Source organism: Ammospiza nelsoni, chromosome 2, assembly GCF_027579445.1.
Source record: "Ammospiza nelsoni isolate bAmmNel1 chromosome 2, bAmmNel1.pri, whole genome shotgun sequence".
In the NCBI taxonomy this organism is placed as follows: Eukaryota; Metazoa; Chordata; class Aves; order Passeriformes; family Passerellidae; genus Ammospiza; species Ammospiza nelsoni.
The window spans coordinates 25,794,738-25,814,762 of NC_080634.1; the positions used below are offsets into that span (position 1 = coordinate 25,794,738).

General features: G+C 41.3%; 1 protein-coding gene across 2 annotated transcripts in view; it reads right to left on the reverse strand.

Moving 5' to 3' along the window:
• Positions 1–20,025, reverse strand: part of ZBTB20 (zinc finger and BTB domain containing 20) — a 473,031-nt gene that overhangs the window by 149,028 nt on the left and 303,978 nt on the right. For both annotated transcript variants that reach the window (XM_059466192.1, XM_059466193.1), the window contains one exon: positions 12,259–12,359. The gene's annotated coding sequence lies outside the window, so the exon portion shown is untranslated. The remainder of the gene's footprint in view (positions 1–12,258; positions 12,360–20,025) is intronic.

The following is a 20,025-nucleotide window of genomic DNA, read 5'->3' on the forward strand; positions in this document are numbered from 1 at the left end:
TCTGGCACTTTGCCCCGAATTTCTTTTAGTGTCTTCTCAGTTTCATTGCTGTTCATGTTTTCCAGCAGAGATTTAGCACAGATTATAAAATATCTGTTCTTGGCAACTTTATTAGTTGTTTTTTCTTAAAAAGATTATATCCCACCTATCCCCATTCTGGGGCTGAACAAATGAGCATATATACCATGGATATTTCTTGTCATGAGCTGTCCTTCCCAACTGCCAGGGCAATCACCCATCCTGCTCTGGGCCTGATTCCCTGACCACGGCCCTGCCACCAGAGCATCACCTGGATATTGCTTTGAGTGTGCCATGCAACATGACTACCATGAATTACTCCTCCTTTTCTCCAGAGACAGAACTGGGTACAATACTGTTTCCTGTTCTGGTAGGGGCTTTTTTAATGTGCTTGATGCTCTTTATTTATATCTAAGAAGACATGATAAAAGAAGTACGCCTCCCATGGGAAGTAGGGGGTGGTAAGGTACACATTAACCACCAGTTCCTCAGAGATGTAACTGCAGGGGTTCAGACTGCCTCCCAAGCAAGTGACAGATTGTCCTTTAGCATGGAGAGAATGATTGTGCCAGAGAAGCTTGGCTGTTGACTGCAGTTTTCTGGGGACCTCCACACACTGTGTGCAGGTTATGTTGGTACCCCTAAGGCAAGGATTCCCTCCCCAGAAAGCATTCTCAGGACCTTGCAAGGGAAGGTTGTCTGGCCTTTCAGACATAGGAAAAACTGGGTCAAGGTGGTGAAAACAATGACAGTCCACCTTATCAGAACGGGGAAGGGGGTTCCACACACCCAGCCTGGTCTGTTGTGGGGAAACACAGAATTCCTCTCAGCCTTAATGCCTCAGAAGTTTGTGCTGTGAGACAGAATAGAGTGAGATATGGAAAACATGACAGTGGGAAGAAGGGATCTTAGTTCTCTAATAAGGTACAAAAAAGAGTGAGCTTGATTAAAAACCAGGATGGTCTTCTATGTGTACTTGCCCTTGCTTTTTCTCTTAATACCCAGAGTGCTCTTGAAGAATTCCTAGTCTGTGTGAAGATATATGGAGCCACACACTGAAGTTCTAGCAGAGGTGCTAGACCTTCATGGCCATTCATAAAGCTTAAACAATTTGCTAACAATAAGTATGAGAATAGAGGGTGAACCTTTACCTATTTATTTGAACTTGTTCTTAGCTAGTGTGCAAAACGTACATGTCTTTTTTTTTTCTGTTTTGCATCTTCCAGAAATTTTCATCATTAAAAAAAAAAAAGCATTTATTTCTATCATGGTCATTGTGCTCTATCTCCACTTTCACTTCTTTTGAAGAGCCAGGAAGTGAACCAGTCACATATCTTCCTCATCAGCTCCTCCAGAGCAAGTCCTAAACAAGAAGCAGCCTACCACCTTCGTAGTCACTGCTGCATGTATATCAAACTGGTTTTCTGTTTGTTTGCTTCTGAAAGCCCCTCTAAGCTTGCATGACTTGACAGTCTCTGCAAGAACCCATATCTCACATTTCACAGCAGTCAGATACCAGCATGTGAACACAGAGAGACAGGGAGAGGTATGCTATTTCTTTTGTTTCTTTTTGTACAGAAGAGAGATTTGATTCTTTCTGTCAGCCACACAGTCTGAAGTCCAGTCACAGTTCAGTCTTTCCAGCCTGTGCAGAAGTCTGACAAGAACACAGGATGGCTGATGACTTGCCATACATTGCAAGCCTGATTTTTCACAGGCAAATTGTTTTCCAGTTTGGCACAGTTGTTTGTCCAACAGTTTCAAGCTCCGTATTTACACAGTGATAAAGAAATTGCCATCCAGTGTTAGTGTCATTTTTCATTCAGACTGTTCCTCTGAAAACAGCCTACAGCCTTTGAGACGTAAAATGTATCGTTTTAATGTAGTCAAGGTCCCTGCCTGCAACATTGCTAAATCTATTTAGCAGATTCTTCCTGCTATAATCTGTCCCCAGACCTGAAGAAGCTCAGTGATTTTAAGTGTTTTAAGCTAATGATAATGGTTAGTGCTGAGAACAGATGTACCTGACTGTGGTGTGATCTATTCTATTAGACTGTTAGGAGCTGTGTATTCATATTGACTTAACATTTTATGTCTATTTTCAAGGTGTGGTGGCTGCATGGGGTATAGTCTGGGTTTTTGTCCTCACATATGATATATTGTCTGCCTGTGCTTTTGATACATGGTGACTGCATGGAAGGATGAAGAACACGTGCCTGTTTGTTCTGATGCTTTCCCAAGATTTTGTAAGTCTATTCTTGCTGTCCACTGGCACGATTATGGGAAGCAATAATGTTTACCTGTATTCACACTAGACCTGAGCCCAGGAAACAGTTGCACAGATTAGATGTGCATGCAGAGAGTTTGATGATTATGCTACGTATTACAGAAATTTACTTTCCCTGGTGTGCAGGCATTGTGCATGACTGAATTCCCTATAACTGGTGGTTGCACTGATAACATGCCAGGTAGAAGCTGTTTTACTCTTCTTCTCTATCCACAACACAACAGAGTGTAAAACTCCTCAGTTGTGTCAATAAATGGTGCCTCACTTCCCTTCATCACAATGAAGTGAAATTTCCACTGAAAATGATTTTGCTGATCATGTTGGAGGCTTGGTCTTGCCATTCACAGACATTGCCACCCTCTGGGGACAATGCACTATTCTGGGCTGTGATGTAGAGGAGGTTTTGTATCTTAAGACCTCACCACAGTCTTCCAAAGACTAAGTAAACCCTTCCTACTTACGTGGACCCTGATCTTCTGCTAGTGGGGATTACAGTTCAGCTCTTGCAGAATAAATGCAACCTTAACTGTTCCACATTATCACTGTGCAACAGGAGATCTGTCTACTGCAAATGAATGCAGCCTCCTTGAACAAATCTCATGCCACCTCTTCCCTGTGAGAATCCAGAAAGCAGACACAAATGGAAACCCATGTGGGGCTCTGGCAGAGGCACCATCTCCACACTGACTAAATGAATGGGACTTTTAAAGGAAGATCCAACAAATTTAAATTCCAAAACCATTTAAATAACCCTAATCATGGGCAGGTTGAGAGATATGCAAACACATGACAAGACACAAGATCTCAAGAGACATTTAAACTACTATCCTGATCTGGAAGGATTAGTTGAAGATGCCAAAGTGCAGCTCTGGACCAGCATATCACCAGTTCAAGTTCAGAACAATACTTTGAGCAGTTCTTGTGCTACAGGGCAGTGCAGTTATGTGCGGTAGTGCTAGAAACAAGAGGTTAAAAGGTTAAACTCATAAGCATAATTTTCTCTGATAGTTTGGCCAACTTGACTAAAACAGAGCCCAAGTAAATGACAGGCACTGTAAGCTTAATTCTATAGCTTCATGTCTCTTAATCAAAGAATGACAGCAGTATCAAAAATTTAATTTTCATTTCAGTACAAGCAACTGTTGCTCATATGTAACTGCTACACATTCTCTCCAATCCCTAAACCATGTTCTGGGCTCTTTGTGTCTTTGAAAATAGGAATGCATTCTTATGAAAATATTATAAGCTAAATACCTAGGACATTGCTTCATAAAGCAGGTAACTTTACTATTAAAAGAAAGAATATAATCTAATTCTGACCTTTGAGGTTCTGCCTGTACATTAATTTCTCATTTTTTCTCTCATTACCCTATTTCCCTCCTAAGCCCATGTACCACAGAAGTCAATTTTCCCTGCATAGCCCCTCAGAACATGTTCTATAAACACCTTCCCTTTTCCCAAACCCCTCTTTCCCCTGACAGGACTTTATACAGATGAATAGGGAAAAAAGGCCTAGCATCTGACATTTAATAAGAATCTCAAAGAGAATACACACAAAGTGCATTAAGATTTTCTCTCTGGTACTCAAAAGGAGATGGATGATGTTAGCCCACTGCTAGGAGATTGGTCTGTATCTGAAACTGGGATCTCTGTTTCTGTAGCCAGTACAGCCACTTCTCTGTTACATTTTACATTCCAGATAATAAGGTTCATATTTTTGGTTTGGGAAGAAAACATCTTTGCTGGAAGTCATGATTGCAGAATTGGGTATTCCTTAATTTAAAAAAAATCCAAACAAAACAGCTTAAGTGGCAGTAATCTGGGATCCTACACACTGGGACATGACACTGTACCAGCTATCCTCAGTTCATATTTTTAAGGCATGTTCCTCAGCTATGATGTTAAGAAATTGTTATAGCTTAGGTTTTAAGTGCAAAATGCTGTTGATAGAATTTAAACTGAAGTTCATGATGCCAAACACTCTATGAGAGGCTCTAAAAATGAGCCTCTTACCTTACGTCACTCTAGTGATCCTGCTCACCTGCCATTTGTTTCTTATATGCACGTGTTACCTGGGTGTATTAGACATGGGTCTTTGCAAGAGGCAGCCTGGACTCAGCCAACAGCACCTTTTAAACTACAAGAAATAATAGGGACTAGAGGCATCACCTGGAAGCTGCAAAATTCATGACCATAACCTCTCTGGCAAAGAGAATAGCCCTGCACAACCACCCCAGGCAGGGGGTGGCATGGGGGCGTTTTGGGTAGACCAGCAGCTAAAGGGACATGTGGGGACAGTGGGAGAGGAGCAAGGACCTGGGGGGTGCTGCTGAATTACCAGAGGCCTCAAGGCAAAATCAAAAGACAAAGAGAGACACCTTTCTACACCTCCCAGCACAGAGCCCCTGCAAGGCAGTGATTTCATCTCCACACACAGGCAAAGGACTGAATTTCTTCTCCTCACAAGGACCACAGCCCACAGAGGAGGAGTGAGGAGCACGAGGTGCATAATAACAAGGGCAACAGAAGAGACATGAAACAGGCAACTGTTTTCTACCCCAAAGTCTAACATGAGAGGGAAAATACTCAGCTTCCTTAAACATAATTAGACATGAGCTCTCTCCAGCAGGCAGTGAGGCCAGAGCTTCTCACACACAGATGGGGCAAGTGGCAAAGCTGGCACTGCAGCTAGCTGAGCCAGGACCTGGTCACAAACAACACATATGTACTGTGTGGCAGGGAAGGTGACCCATGGCTTGCAAGGTACCTGAACATCTGCCTTTTCCCACTTTGGGAAGTAGTTGTGCCAATTACCACCGGTGGCAACTCGTGGACCAGAACTAAACCAAACCCGACGGATTCCACGACAGGGAAGGGACAGAGGAAAGATGGTGCCACACCCACAGTGTAGGACAGGGAGGATGGTGCTATTCTGTTAAGTAAAGAGGAATTGCTTATGTAACCGAAAAGGAAAAATGTGAAAATGTCAAAAGCCTATTCTGACATGAGGGAGAAAGGAAAGCATTCATTAATTTCTAATAACAGTCTTTACTCTTGTAACAAACTTTATAAACTGACCAGAGTTCACTTGTAATCTGTTTGTCAACCCAACACTCTGAAGAAACTTTTTATAAGGGAGGAGATAATCCCAAATTATTAAAAATAACCCCAGGCTGTGCTTTCAGGTTTTCGTTTGAATCCAGTACCCGCAAGAGAAACCTTTCAACAGAAGGCACCAAGGAATTCTCATGGAATAGCTACAGGATAAGGACACAAATTTCCAGTAAAAGCTGGCCTTTCTTTCCCCTCCTCCCAATCTCCTTATTCCCAAAAGATACCAAGAAAATAGAAGATTGTTGGGATTTCTATAAGAAGATTTGGCAGGTTTTTCATATTAGTTTAGACTGTAAGATACAATTTGAATTTGGGTCTTGCCTCTCTCTCTCTCTGAGAAGAAAAATGAGTTATTTGTTCTCTGAGTAAGTATTTGTTATTAGTGGATCAGACATGGATAAGGTATATTATTACAGCCACGTTTGTTAGGTATGATTTACATTGTTTGCTGCATATCATCTTAGGCTGTCTTTAATTTTGTTATACTTTAGGGGTTTTTTGTTTGGGTTTATGCATTTAGTCACAGTTGGTTGTGTTTTGAACTTTGAAAAAAATTAATACAAAGGAAATTAAAAAAAGAAAAAGAAAATATTTTCAAAATGATGTGGAAATCAAATCTATCCCTGAGTAATTTGATTTGTAGGAAATGGAGAGCAAAGCATTACAAAGCATTACAAACAGAATGCCTTGAAGTGCATCATAATTACTTACATGTGCAAATACATTGTCTAGGTTTAGGAATTCAGCTAATAATAGTCATAATAATTCCATGCCCTTACACCAGGTCTTTCAGCCAAGCTTCTCCAGGTTTGTGTAAGCAATCATTAACTAATGCCTGGGTACCCATAAGGACTCTGCTGCCCTTGTGGATGGAGAAATGGGGGCAAAAGCTCTCCAGGGTCAAGGACAAACCGTGAGCTGCTCCACAAGTGGGAGACAGATGCAGATGATCGACTTCTAACTACAAGTGATCAGAGGTGCAAGAATTTGTAGCTGATCTGACATTACTACAACTTTGTGGTTCTCTAAGAATGAAGGAGTGTAACAAACATACGTCTTATACCTTCTGTTCCACAAAGTCTAAAGGTTGAAAATGGACATAAATCAGATGCATGTTCCATCCTTGGTGGAACACTGGTACATACAGAAAACCTACCGATGTTTTGTATCAAAGCACAAAGATTAACAAATTTGCCTTGTTTGGAACTGTTTACCAGTGCAAATAGTTTTCATCTGAGGCTACACAAATGGTTTTCAAATTAGGCATCCTTTGTGGAAATCTGGGTTGAATGTGGAAAAAATCTGGAAAAGGGTAGCCTAAAACGTTCAATTGTTATACAGAGTCCCAAACATCAATTTCATGCTTGTAGACTATTCTCACATTGATCTCTTAAGTTTTAAGAGATCTTAACAAAGATCTGAACGTGCCATATTACCCAAAAGCTTTTCAACAATTCCAGGCTGTAAAGAAAGGCTGGATTTTACACTCTTCTTCTGTTTAATACCATGCCACTTCCTACGTGCACTCCTACATTGCTCTCTCTCACAACTCACGAGAAGAACCCACAGTTTCTGCAGCCCAGGCCCTTAACACTCCTTATTTTACAAGAATATAGGTTTTCATGCTTTTCTAGATAACCAAAATCCTAAAATGCCACATATTTCTGCTGTTTCATTTAGTCATGCAATAATTTTAATACTTTGAACTAGTACCTGCTGAAATAGCAATGTTACTGACCCACACAGACACTCAACTGCCTGTTTGAGGGGTTTGACATTCACACATCCCATTTTCTCTTATCATGCATTTCTGTGCTCCCTGTAGCTGCAACAAGAAAGTGTGTTTCGGTACATTTTTATTACCTGTTATGCTTTGCACTAATAAAAACACTGGATATTATTTATTTGTCTGGCAGACTGACAAAGCCAGGCATCAAAGCATCATTCCAGTGTCACATACTTCAACGCTCTAATCTTTCAGAACTTGTAAAGCAATCTCTTACGGCGCTTTGTGGGCTGTGAGATCACCCTGACAAACTGTGATAATGTTGGCAATCTCCAAATGGGTGTTCATTTGCAATCTTACTACAGAGGAATTGCTATGTTTCCAAATTTGAGAGCTTGACATAATCTGTCTTCACAAAGCTATCAGGGCCTGTCATAAGGCTGTCTGTGACCCTGGGATTTTATGGGGTCAATATCCATCCCCAGTGAAACCTCATTGCAAGCAGTGGAATTACCTAGAGCATGACTTTCTCTATCTATTTGCTTTCTTTCCCTTTATTTAAAATACCCCTTCTTTGTATTATATTCTTTGAAGTGCAAACGGCACCTACTCATAACATCAGAGCCAGGCAGGAGAGACTGCTGCTCCAAATCATGGCCAGTTTCTTACAGTTCATGCCAAACCCTCTGCTCCCCTCACACTGAGCGACTGAGAAACAATGCAAATGTCAGGTCAAGCTACAGAGCTATTGCCATCATCTCTTCCCTTCCGTATGCTCCTAGCACTGGCAGTCTCTGGGCTGCAGTCCACAGGATATCCACAATTATGGCCCAGATTGAGGGAGGGGTAGAAAAACGATGGTACTCTGCCAATTATGTCAGAACCCAAACTTGATCCATTTTAAAACTGAAGCTGGGGACTGTGGGATAGCACCGTGTTTGCTATAATTTGTGTAAGGAAAAGAAAATAATTTAGCATCTAAAAAAAAAAGGAAAAAGTCAGAGTTAGAGCAGACCTAATAAATGTTTTATATTTGCCTCTGAACCTTATCTTTAAGGAAAGGCAATGCTCTCTGGACATAAAAAGAAGATTTTTAAAATGCCGTAAGACTGTTGAACACCTCTAGAAAAAACAAGACAGGGAGTGTCAGGCTTCACCATATTCATGAGGGCCACACAACTGCTAGTGAAGTAATACTGTTTTGAAATAACTTAGGATTCCTTTAGAAAAGCTGGATGGAAATAGAAAACTAAAAAAAGTGCATCCAGTGTTTCAAAATACACTCTCTGCACAACACCCTTTCCCTGCTATCATCTCCTGAGGCAAATTTCCCAGGCAGTTCCTCACACTTTCCGAAAGATGTTCCCCAAATCCTGCTGAGGGAGGGGGTGAGCAGCTGGAACCTGGCCATGGTGGGGTCAGAAAGCCCATGCCAGGCAGAGGCACTAGAGCACAAGCTGAGATTCACACACTGGCTTAAATACTCTGCTCTATTTATGTTGGGATGCTTTGCTATGTTTACTATGGTTTTATGAACAAAGTTCTCTTCCTTGGATTATTCCATCTAATCGAAACAAAAGTAGCTAAAGATGCACCATCCTTTGTTTTGCCCCCATTTAAGCTATTTTCTGCATTTCGTTCTCTGTGAAAAGGAAAGTCAGTGTCACTATCCAACCTCAGAAATAAGGACTTAGCTGCAATGCTACTGGGAAACTCTGGAATCCAAATAAATTCCAAACTTCTATTTTGGCCTGAATTTACAGCAAATTTGCTCCTGCTCTCAAAATGCCTACTGCTTTTACCAGAAGCAGCAATTATCCCTTGTGTTTCCTTAATCTTTCAGAAAAGAATGCACAGCCCTGGAAGGCCAAAGTGAATGTTTTAATATGTGTACTACCTTGCTGAAGTCAGTAGGTTGCATGGATATGAAAAAGAGGCTGTAAAGTACAAGGATCCACGGGCTTCAAAAGGTTAAGCAGCTTCACCAATAGAAACACTGCAGTTGGGACAGTCCTGAACAGAGCAATGCAACTGGTATGTGCTTTTCCTTCCTAAAAATTCTTTCTTGAGGGTGAATGTTTTCATTTTACAGTAAATGGAAAACTGTTGACTTGCACACTAGTTTTTATTTTACTCTTTTATACAAAAAGCTATTTTAAGGACAAAACAGCCAAAGCAAAGAGCCCTACCTCTCTGCTAGTGCCACTTCAGAAGGTTTTTGCTAGCCACAGCTGAATTACAGCAATGTTTCCCCTTTTTAAATTCCATGTTTTTTCTATTTTCAACACTGACAACAAAATTTTCCGAAAAATAAAGAAAACAGAGTGTCACTGGTAGATCAGTATTTCTAGATGGAAAGAACACAGAAACATTTTAAATTTACCCTAAACAAGGGGGCTTATACCATGACAGCAACTTCTAATGTAATTAATTTGTCTTATAAATTACATTCCAGGGCATATCCCTAAAAATTAATTAGGCTAGAGAGGGAAGGAAAACAAACTGAAAACTCCTTAAAACTCCAAGAAACAATAAGTTTTAAACACAGTCGTGTCAAAAATTTCATTATAAAGTTCTTCTCTGCACTTCCCCTATTCTTTCCAGGAGACCAAGATCCTCAGATTGAGAACCATTCCGGCACACCAAGGTCAAGGAAACCATATACATTCAAATACAGAACATTTCTGAAATTGAAGATTTTGCAATCAGCTCTGCCTTTCCAAAATGCAGATTCCCTGAAAGAATTCTGAAATATAATTTACTAAAGACATTCATTGTGCTAGTGTGGCTTTAAACACAAAGCTACAGTCAGAAGATGTGGACATGGTACATTCATCACACAAGAGAGAAAAGCAAAGGGGATGAAGGCAGAAGAAAACAATAAGAATTTTAGACAAATTTTAATATTGGCCAAACCCATCCTCAAATCAAAGCTTGGAAGGTTTCTCTGTTCATTAGTTTCTCTACAACTTAGGCAAAAAGGAATTTGGCCATGTACTTTTTCTGTAGCACCCTGTCTTCATTTTGTGCAAGAAACAGCACCTAGATTTTTTCACTCTTCTCAACACAGTTCATGGGACTGGAAGTGCTGGTACACATATACAAAATCCTCAACATTTTCTGATTCCATTTGTAACATAAATCAAGTTTTGTACTTCCTGATGCCTGTGCCACCTTCCAGGACTAAGGGAAGAATCAAAAGACAACAAAATGCAGGGAAGTAACTGAGTTGATAGTTTATCATTGAAACTTTAACAGACTGCACTAATGTATAACTCCACAGTACAGACTTCACCTGGATCATGTGAGGGCACAAGATGCCATTTCTGCCAGCCCTTCTATGTGTTAACGCTAGCAGCAAGGAACAAAAGCTATCAGATAAGGCACAGAGCTTGCTGCTAGAAGTCAACACATCAAAATATATTTTTAAAACTGCATCAGAGAATTTATAATGGATCCGTGCTTTGCATTTTGAGGTGACAGAGTTCTCGATCTGGTAGAAAGTTCCCAAAGCTCAATTTACTACATTGTCAAAATATAGCCTGAGGGGACAATCTGACTTACAGCATCTTTATGACTGGTGATGAAAGAACCTCGCTTGGCTTTTAGATCCCAAGTTTGGCTCAAGACAGTGCAGTACAGAACAGAACATCTTCTATTTTATGCTGGGTGTTCACAGTGTTCCTCTTCAGCACAGAATTAGGTTTTACTCTATAGAATTCTCACGCAGCTCGCTGATGGGTTAGAATTCACACCTTCAGATTTTGGGGATATACTTCACACCCTGCATTGTTACTGCTACTAAAGATACAGATTACACTGTTCTCATGTCATTGTAGCATCTGTAACGGAAATCTTTAGAAAATTCAGGGAAAAACTGTATCTTTTACAGGGCCACTGCATGTCTTATTCAGCCTTGGAGAGACTTCAGAGCACAGTAACCGCATTAATTGGACATTATATGGATAGCCAAGTAAAGCTCAGTTACTGTGCAGATTTTACTGCTCTTTGTCATGTTGCTTCAAAACACATTTCATGTTTTAACCAGTCATATATACATATGAAAGCATTCCACAACACTGGACAATGCTACAGATCCACAGGAAATAATTGTTTCACAAACATGAGGCAATCTGCACAAATATAAATAGCGTGGCGCAAATCTGTTCTAAATTATGGTTGTGCAAACCCATGAAAGTCAACTAGTACCACTAACAGAATAGGACATATAAGAGCATGTAAAAGTATAAAATATGGCTCTACTGTTCAGCTATTCATGGTCCAAATCCTGCCAGCCTGCCAGCACTTATATTCTACTAGTTTACCAGCATGGCTTTACAGGAAATAAGAAAAATTATGGGATTTCTTGTTCTCTCATGCACTGGAGGACACAAGTCCAAGAACATATGGGCTTAAATGTGTCAGCATCCTACATCACTCTTGTTTGAAGAATGTTATTAATTTTTGTGGGTGGAGTCCAAAATTGTAATGCCATAATAAAACACAGTGGCTGTTTCTGTAATGCGTATGTCACAGGGAGCATATGTGTAGCAGTTCAAGGACAGCATTTTAACTCGATTTCAAGTGGTTTTCTGAATTGTAATACCCTCAAAAGATGAAGCACTGATGCTGCCGGCAGGGTATTTCACAACTTTTGTCTTCACAGTTTCATCCAGTCACCTCAATTGTGACCTCCAGGATATCATGCTATTGCAGATCTGGACTCCACACAAAGCTGTTTCAACAAATCTCATTTTTCTCTCTAATACACAGCATGTGACTTCAGGATTGGTATTTTCAATTTTGAACTGAGTTGTACGAGCGATGCATGCTACTCCAGGCAAAAAGCAAGACTAATAGCAGAAGATTCGTTGCCATGCTAGCTCTAACTGAATTTCAATCCCAATCTTCTCCAATGAATTAGCCTCTTTACCAAACTCGCAGGTACAGACAGATACTGTGGGAATCAGCCATGTAACTGTTCCAACTGGATACAGTGAGGAAAGTATTGCCAAAGGCTTTTCGGCTGCAACTCAACAGGTGGTTTGGCACCGAGATTTCTACCTGTTTGTGGTTTTCATCTCTGGTTTCAAGACAGAAAATGAGATTATACCTTTCAATGCTGCATCTCAAGCAGGTTGTACGCAGAGCAAGGTTTCATTCCAACACAATCTCTCTCTCTCTCGCAAAGTTGAGGAAAACTGCCAACCACTGCTGCTCTTAACATCAACATGCGATGCAGATGTCAGGAAAGGGAAAAGAGAAAGGAGAGAAGAAAAAAGGAAAATAAAACTGTAAGTTTTATGTAAACAAGAAACTGTACTTAATGACTACATCTAAGGAAAACAAAATAAAAAGTACTGGCTTTAGTATAAGGAAACAAATAAACAAAACCTTGGAACAGCTTCATCTAAGAGGTTGTGGGGTTTTTTAACCAGCATTTTTAACCAGGTTTGTTTGTTTGGGGTTTTTTTAGTTTATTAGAATTTTTGTTTACATTTAGTTCCAGGAGATAAAATACCTTTACGTGATACACTTAGAAAAAGAAACAAATCTATCATAGCATCAAAACGAATTACTCCATTACTGAGAGAAGAGTCTAAGCACCTTTAACAAACACCCTGAAAAGCAGCAGAAGCACTCATAACATATGTTCTTGCCTGCAAATAGCCCAGAGTGCAAGAGGTGGGTTTCATTTTCAGTTTTTAAAGCCTTCTGCATAGGCCTAACTCTGCCTTTGTTGAAGGTAGTGTTAACACACATTGAATGCAGAAAGAACCAAATGTGGGTAACTGCATATTTCAAAAAATCACACCCAATATGTTCAACTGATGCCATCGTTTCCTGAGGACAAGAGTAGGCTATGGAATACTACAAATAATAGAGAGCAGGAGTCTAAAGCAAGCTTCCCAGAACCAAGAAAGCATATTTCAATACTTTTTCACAGATAATTGGGAATGTGCATCTTCAAAATAATAGTCAAGAGCAGGTAAAGACTGTCAGGAAATGCATCTTCAAAATAATAGTCAAGAGCAGGTAAAGACTGTCAGGAGATGCTTACTGTGACAGAAGTCTCAGCCTTTTCATAAAAGAAGAGCTCTTCAAAGCAAGTCCCAACAACCATTAAGAGAACAGTCAGTGAATCTATGCTTTTCGGATTAAAGCAAGAAAAGAAAGAAAATGAAAGTGCTTCTCCACAGACAAAGATGTAATGAGAATGATTTCAATACATCAGCATTTGAGCCATCAAATGGGCCCACATTGACCGACGCAGAGAAAAGCAGAATGACCAGCAAAAACCTTGCTTTGCCCTGATAAAACCATTTCAGGAAGTTGTAAGTTCCATTTGTCTATGGAACATGAGACCCTCATAATGAAACTGTAGTAAAACATCTATACTAAGAAAGACTGAGCTGAAGAGAATATGGAACTATCTTATCAGGATGATTTAATCACTTGAGGGAAAAGGACCTCAAAATGTTCTATTCTTGAGCTGGAAGAATCAGTGAAGTGTGTCTTTTTTCCTCATGAGAAGGGCTTTCCACAAAAATACACCCCTCAGATAACCAAAACAGAATTTTGTCTTCAACTACCTGGAAAAAGGAGGGACAAAAAAAGAGTAATGAGTCTTTCAGAACCAGCAGTTAGCAAATATTTATTTGACTTTTCTTGGGTAAAACAGTTATTCCCCAAAAAATTTTCATTTCAAGAAAAAGCATTTCCACTCAAAGACCAGTCTGATGGAAAAACCCTGGGCCACGGCTATGAAGGATAAGACCACTGGCTTCAGCCAGGGGGAGGTGAATGCCAAGGCCAGTGGACTGCGTCTGCCACAGTCCTCTTGCAGAATCATGGGCACAACGCCTCCATTTGCGGTGATGTTTGCTCTGCTCCCGTTTTTTGCCTACGTGGAGCTTCTCCTTTTCAGGGCAGGAACCGTCTCTCACGGCGTGTTGTGCACAGCCTACTGCAACACGTGTGCTTGATGACTTTTAGCACTACAGCACCAACAGTGCCTTTTCCTCCTACAGCAGCTACTCCCCAATATCAGGATGAGGAGAAAAAATGTGACCTATGTCTGCAACACACTGCTAATCAAACACTACTGTATAGCGTGGGGATGTGGGGGGATGCCTTTTCACCACAGAACTAATCAGGGTTTATACACACAAAATCAGTAAACTATATAGTTCTTTCTTGTGATCTGTGTTCCAAGCTGCCAGAAATAAGGCAGGAAAGAGGGGTGGGGAAGGGGGAGTAGGGGGGAAGCATCTCCTGTGCTTATAATGAAAGAAGAGAGATGACTGGACTGAGAGCTGATGAGGTTACAAGGCAACAGCAGTGCCATGAGTTGTTTGGGCTTAAAGCCAGATGTCTTGTATTTCCTTTGATTGTTTCTAAATAATTAATGGTATTAATTTCATCATGTGACCCACCCACCCCCCTTTTAGTATTTGGCTCTGTGTACTAACACTAAATATAAAGGAGGAAAACGGTACTGTCTATAGCATTCTGCTGATGCTGTGTGTTTGGACTGCAGCAACAGCTGATACTTATATCCCTAGGATTCTATATTCCACAGCACTCACACAGTGTTTGCACGAAGGAGATGGAGTAGTATCCTTCATTCTCCATCCATAAACCAACTCAACTATGGCATATGGACACTGCATGTTTGAAGTAGTAAAAGAGAGGGTACATCGCTCCCTCTCCGCCCACACTAAGATGAACCTGCCACTACTATTTCACGTAACGCTTTCTGGCAAGCTCCCAGTTTTCAGTCATGCTGGTTTGCTTGAAAGAAACACTCAGAGGAGACTCTGCTTGTCTTGCTGTTCGAACAAACAAAATAATCACGCATCTTGAGTTAATGGCCCAAAGCTTAATGAAGATCATAGAAAAGAGGCTGCCTGTGATGGGAGCATTCCCTTCTGACTTAGCCACATAAGCCACTGCTGTTGGCAAAAGGAAATGGATTATGAGGAAAATAAGTAGCCCTGAGCTCTGGTCTAGACAAACCTTTGCTTGGTACTGTAGCAGTAAGCGCACAATGAGAACAGTAACAACCAGAAATAAAAATTTCACTTCTCCACAATTTTGTACCCCAGGCCACTGGCAGCAACATCAGGAGGACCTGTGTTTCTTTTTCATGGGAATGTTTGGGTTGAGTGTTAGGACCACTGGAATCTAACAGTGGAGTTCCTGAACAAAGAAAGACTAGTAGAGGCAGACCCCTATATGCATGATTCCAAGTTATGTTCTAAGGAAAAATGCCTGCCCACCCTCCTGTATATTGCAGCCTACTTTCAGCTCCCCATGTCAAGTCTCCACCCATCTTATCTACCTTTTTTCCTACCACATTCTCACTTATCTTGAATCCATGGTACCTACCACAGAATTATAATCATAGAATTGTCTGAGTTGGAAGGGACCCTTAAAGGTCATCTAGTCCAACTCTCCTAAAATGAGCAGGGACCCCTCTCTTCAACCAGATCAGCTTGCTCAGAACTCTGTCCAATCTGACCTTGAATACTTCCAGGGATGGGGCACCCATCACCTCTCTCAACAACCTGTTTCAGTGCTTTATTCACCATCAGATATTCACCATCAGCCATATATTAAATGGGGCAGCTGGGAGGTAACAGAGAAAGAAATCTGACAGCTTGGAGCAAACCCTTGTTTTGTCCAGTAATGTCCCAGACTTCTGAAGGTAAGGACTAAGTAATATGAGGCCCTCACAGACATCAAAATAAGTTTCCAGAAGTCTGCATAAAGCCAACCTCATCAAAGCATACTTGTGGGGAGTCAGAGAGGGCTTGGTCAAGTCTCGTTTCTTAGATTTTATCCATGGCTCCCTAGTTGGGTGTCATTCTGCAGCTGAACCATCAGACCAAGACTGGTGCAGTGACAACTCTTCAGTCAAGGGAAAGTGAAACTTGAAGAATTCTCCACTAGAAAGCCTGATCCTAATCTTGAAGGACTTGACCTTGAGATTAGGCCAGCTGGTTAGAGTATAGTGCTAGTAATACCTAGATTGTGGGTTTAATCCCTGTGTGGGCCATTCACTTAAGAGTTGGACTCAATGATCCTTTTGGGCCCCTCCTAACTCAGAAAATTCTGTAACTTCTGTAAATTTTGACTTGGCAGTCAAGGCCTAGCAATCCAAAGGCATATTCCTTCCCCACACACCCACTACAGGTTCATAGGAAGAAGTCTGTCTCATTACATGAAGATCATATGAGAAGTACACCTGAGCCCTTCAGCTGGGACTGGAGCAGCACCAAAACCAGCACTGGCCCTGCACACTGCAGAGAAATCACCTGGAGGGAGCATCACCACTGCCAAATCACAGCATGAGGCACTGCAGACAGGGTGGCAGGGTGCCCTGGGTGCCAGAGCTCAGGCTGTACTGCAAGAAAAAGCAGCATGAATACCACACTGGCTGTGCTGGGAACAAAACATCTCCCCCTCTACTATTAGAGCTTCTCTAACTTGGTTATAAGGCTGAATAAATGTATGGGTTTATTGCTCATGGACACATGCAAAAGGAGAAAACACCAAACCAGCTCAGTTAAAAGATGAGGAAGAGTAACATACAGCCAAACTTCAAATGACTCCTTCAGCTCCTACCAGCTAGCTACAGTAGAGTGGCCAAACTTGCACAAGCAAAAACCACATCAGGAATACCTGATGCCAGAGTCTTCTTCCTTGGAAGCCATTCACAGAACATGGGCTCTGTAGCTTTGAACTGGAACAGAGGAAACTGCTTCTAGACAGGAATGATCACAGAAATTACTACACTGCTTGCAAGGTAGAAACACTCCAAATAGACAAAGATACAACTGAACAGTCACAGCAATTATGAGCAGCCCCTGTACCTAACTGCGTGGTTTTCAGGATTTTGGGAGGTCACGGTAGAGTGTGAAAACAGCATTTTTCCTATGGCGTCAAGGATCTCTGAAAGTGTCTACATGTCAGCCTTGGCTGAGAATGTATCCTTTGTTCCTTCTTCTGCATTATTTCCCTTTAATGATAGCTTTGCAGTGAATCTCATTTGTGAGTTGCTCAAATAAATGCAAATTTTATCTTGTAAGCAATACCCTCCAAAATATAACTACCACTGCAAGTAAAAATCTGAAGAGCTAAAAGGCACTGGGTCTTCCCTAGCGCCCCCATCTCCCCAGTGCACTTGACTGCTTGCTATTATTATATATGGAGTACCAGGCAGGGTACTTGCTATTATAAATATGTACTGTATTGAAATATATAGCCCAAGTCCCCAGGGCCCAACATTCTAATTAGAACTACAGTTGTGCAAATAGCTGATTTATTTGGCTAGCTGACCAAACTGAGAACATGGAAAGGAGAAAAAAAAAACCAACCCAAACAAAAATCACCTATGTGTTTAAAGAAATGGGTTAGTTTTTTTGTTTGTGTTCAATATATTTCAATTAAAATTGACTAAGTCTCAAAACAAAACCAGAAACCTTGTTCAGAAATATCAAAACAAAACCAGAAACCTTGTTTAGAAATATCAAAACAAAATCTTCTGGTTTTCCAAAACTTTTATTTTCTTCTTAGTTTATTTTTTTTCCTTGCATAATTTTGCTTAATCCATATCTGACGTGAGCATCTTTCAGCAAATTAAAAATTTAATTCAACAATTTTACCCAGATTTAAATCTAAGGGCTGAATTGTGAGTCAACCAGCTCTTGACTTAATGAAAGAATAGGGAAACAGGGGATGTGCATTCTCTTCTTGATTCAGCCCCCATCTTTGCATCCAAGGTGAGTTATTATTTGATTTCTTTATGGTGGTCTCTGCCCACAGTTTGTCTCTGCAGTCTCTGAGTTTGTTGGGGTTACATGCACCTCCTACAGCAGGTCTGTGCAGCGCCTGAAACAATGATGAGACTGCTCATCTCAGCTGGGGCCTACATGATTTACTAAAATATAAATAACTCCTCAACTGCAGTCAAATCTCTTTTTAATGCCAATAGTTGCACTCGCATATATTTAGCAACCCATCATGGGAACATCAGTTTCTTTTTTAATTAATTACTTATTAATAGATGTAAAATATGAACGGACAGCAAGCCTGGATTTTTCCTGCTTCATCAATTTCAGGACTCAAAGAAAGCATCTCGTTTACAGCTACCAGGAACCAACAGGGACATGTAATGAATGAAGCCTGAAACCCAAGATCCCCTCAGCACTTTTGTACCCCCATTGTTTGGGGACAAATCCTCTCTTCCCTCCAGGGAAGGAAGACTAGTTGGATTGAAAGAACTTGAAAAAGTGGAAAGCCTCACAGGCAACCTTCAAATTCCCTGTGCAGGGCTTTAGGCACACAATTGTCACCAGCAGGAATGGGAAATGAAAGTTCAGTATCTGCAGAGAGGTGGAAACAGCCGTGGGACTGCAGGGAAGAGGTGTGCCTGCCTCTCTTTTGAGGACCCCATGCATCTCACAAGGCCAGACTGCCTAGTTGAAAGACAACTGGAGCTTGTTGGAAAATAAATACCATAGAAACAGAAAGGACTGCGATACTATGAACTCTTCAACACAGAGCACTCGGGGCTGGGGGTGGGGAGGATTCTCAGAGCATACATGGCTGTCACTGACAATAAAGTCAGTCACGTTTTTGAAACACTGGGGACAGAATTCAAATGTGCCCCATTATGCCTTGAGATGTACTCCCTGGGTACACAAGGTGTGTGGGTTACGCTGAGCTCGCGTGCTCCTCTGCTGAGGGTGTGAAAGGCAGCGCAAAGCGCGCTCTGAGAAGGAAGGAACTGTGGAGCACATGGGACGAGAATTCCTGCCCTTGGGGCCTGATCACGGGTGCCCCCAGAGTCCTGGACTCCCATGGCAGCTTTAACCTCATGCCAGTTTTCTCCATGCCTGGGGCTGCTGCTCAGCTCCAGGAGACCCCAGTGCCATATCCCAGCCCCAAGGCTGCAGCTCAGCCACGGCTCCTGCGAGGGGCTGGGAGAGAACAGCCTGAGCTGAACGGTGCCAAGGCAGGCCTGCTCTGCCCAAGGGCAGCACCTGCAGGCCACCACTCCCCTCAGCATACATGTGTCCCCCCCACCATACTACAGGAGAAATTATTGTCATTAAAAATAAATCCTCCTCCGTGTCGATTGACTGCACTTATTGGCCATTGCTGCCATCTAGCCAGATGCATCTCCAGCATGCTCAGAAACCTTCAGCCTGTTTATTTTCTCACTGCTGCTTGGCCTGAAGCAGGGATAAATGCATCCCTTGTTACTCACTGCCTCTGCAGAAACATTTGTAAACTTTCACAGGGTTTTCCTTTTTTTTCAACAGGTGACAAAATACTCTATAACTGCAGGTGCTCTGGGACACAAACAGGAAAATGGAGATCAGACGCAGCTGTAGTCAGAGTAAGGGAAAAATCAAGATAAAGGCAGCAGATGAGACAGTGCTAAAACAAGCAAAGAAATTATTGAGAAATGGTAGTTAGCTATTTTTGCTGCCAACTTACTCTTGTAAGGTAGCTACGACACGATAATTTTGTCTATTTTGTTATCGTGCCAAATTTTTGCAGGTGCTACCAGGGAAAGTTTGTTGAAAAAAAGGTTTTTGAACATTATTGGAAAAGGATGAAGAAGTTGTCAACTCAAGATAGCATTGGAGGATGTGCTGGAGGTCACAGCTAAGGAGCACTGGCTGGTGTTACAGGACTTGCAAAGTAGGAAAGATAAGGAAGTGGTTTCAGAGACCTTCTGATTCAGATATATTTGTCTAAGAATTTGGTCCCAAAATTCAGTCAGGAAAATGTTCATAATGAGGGGCTTACTTTGCCTCTATCCCTTAATCTCCTTTTAGTATATATGGCATAAAATAGCTTGAAA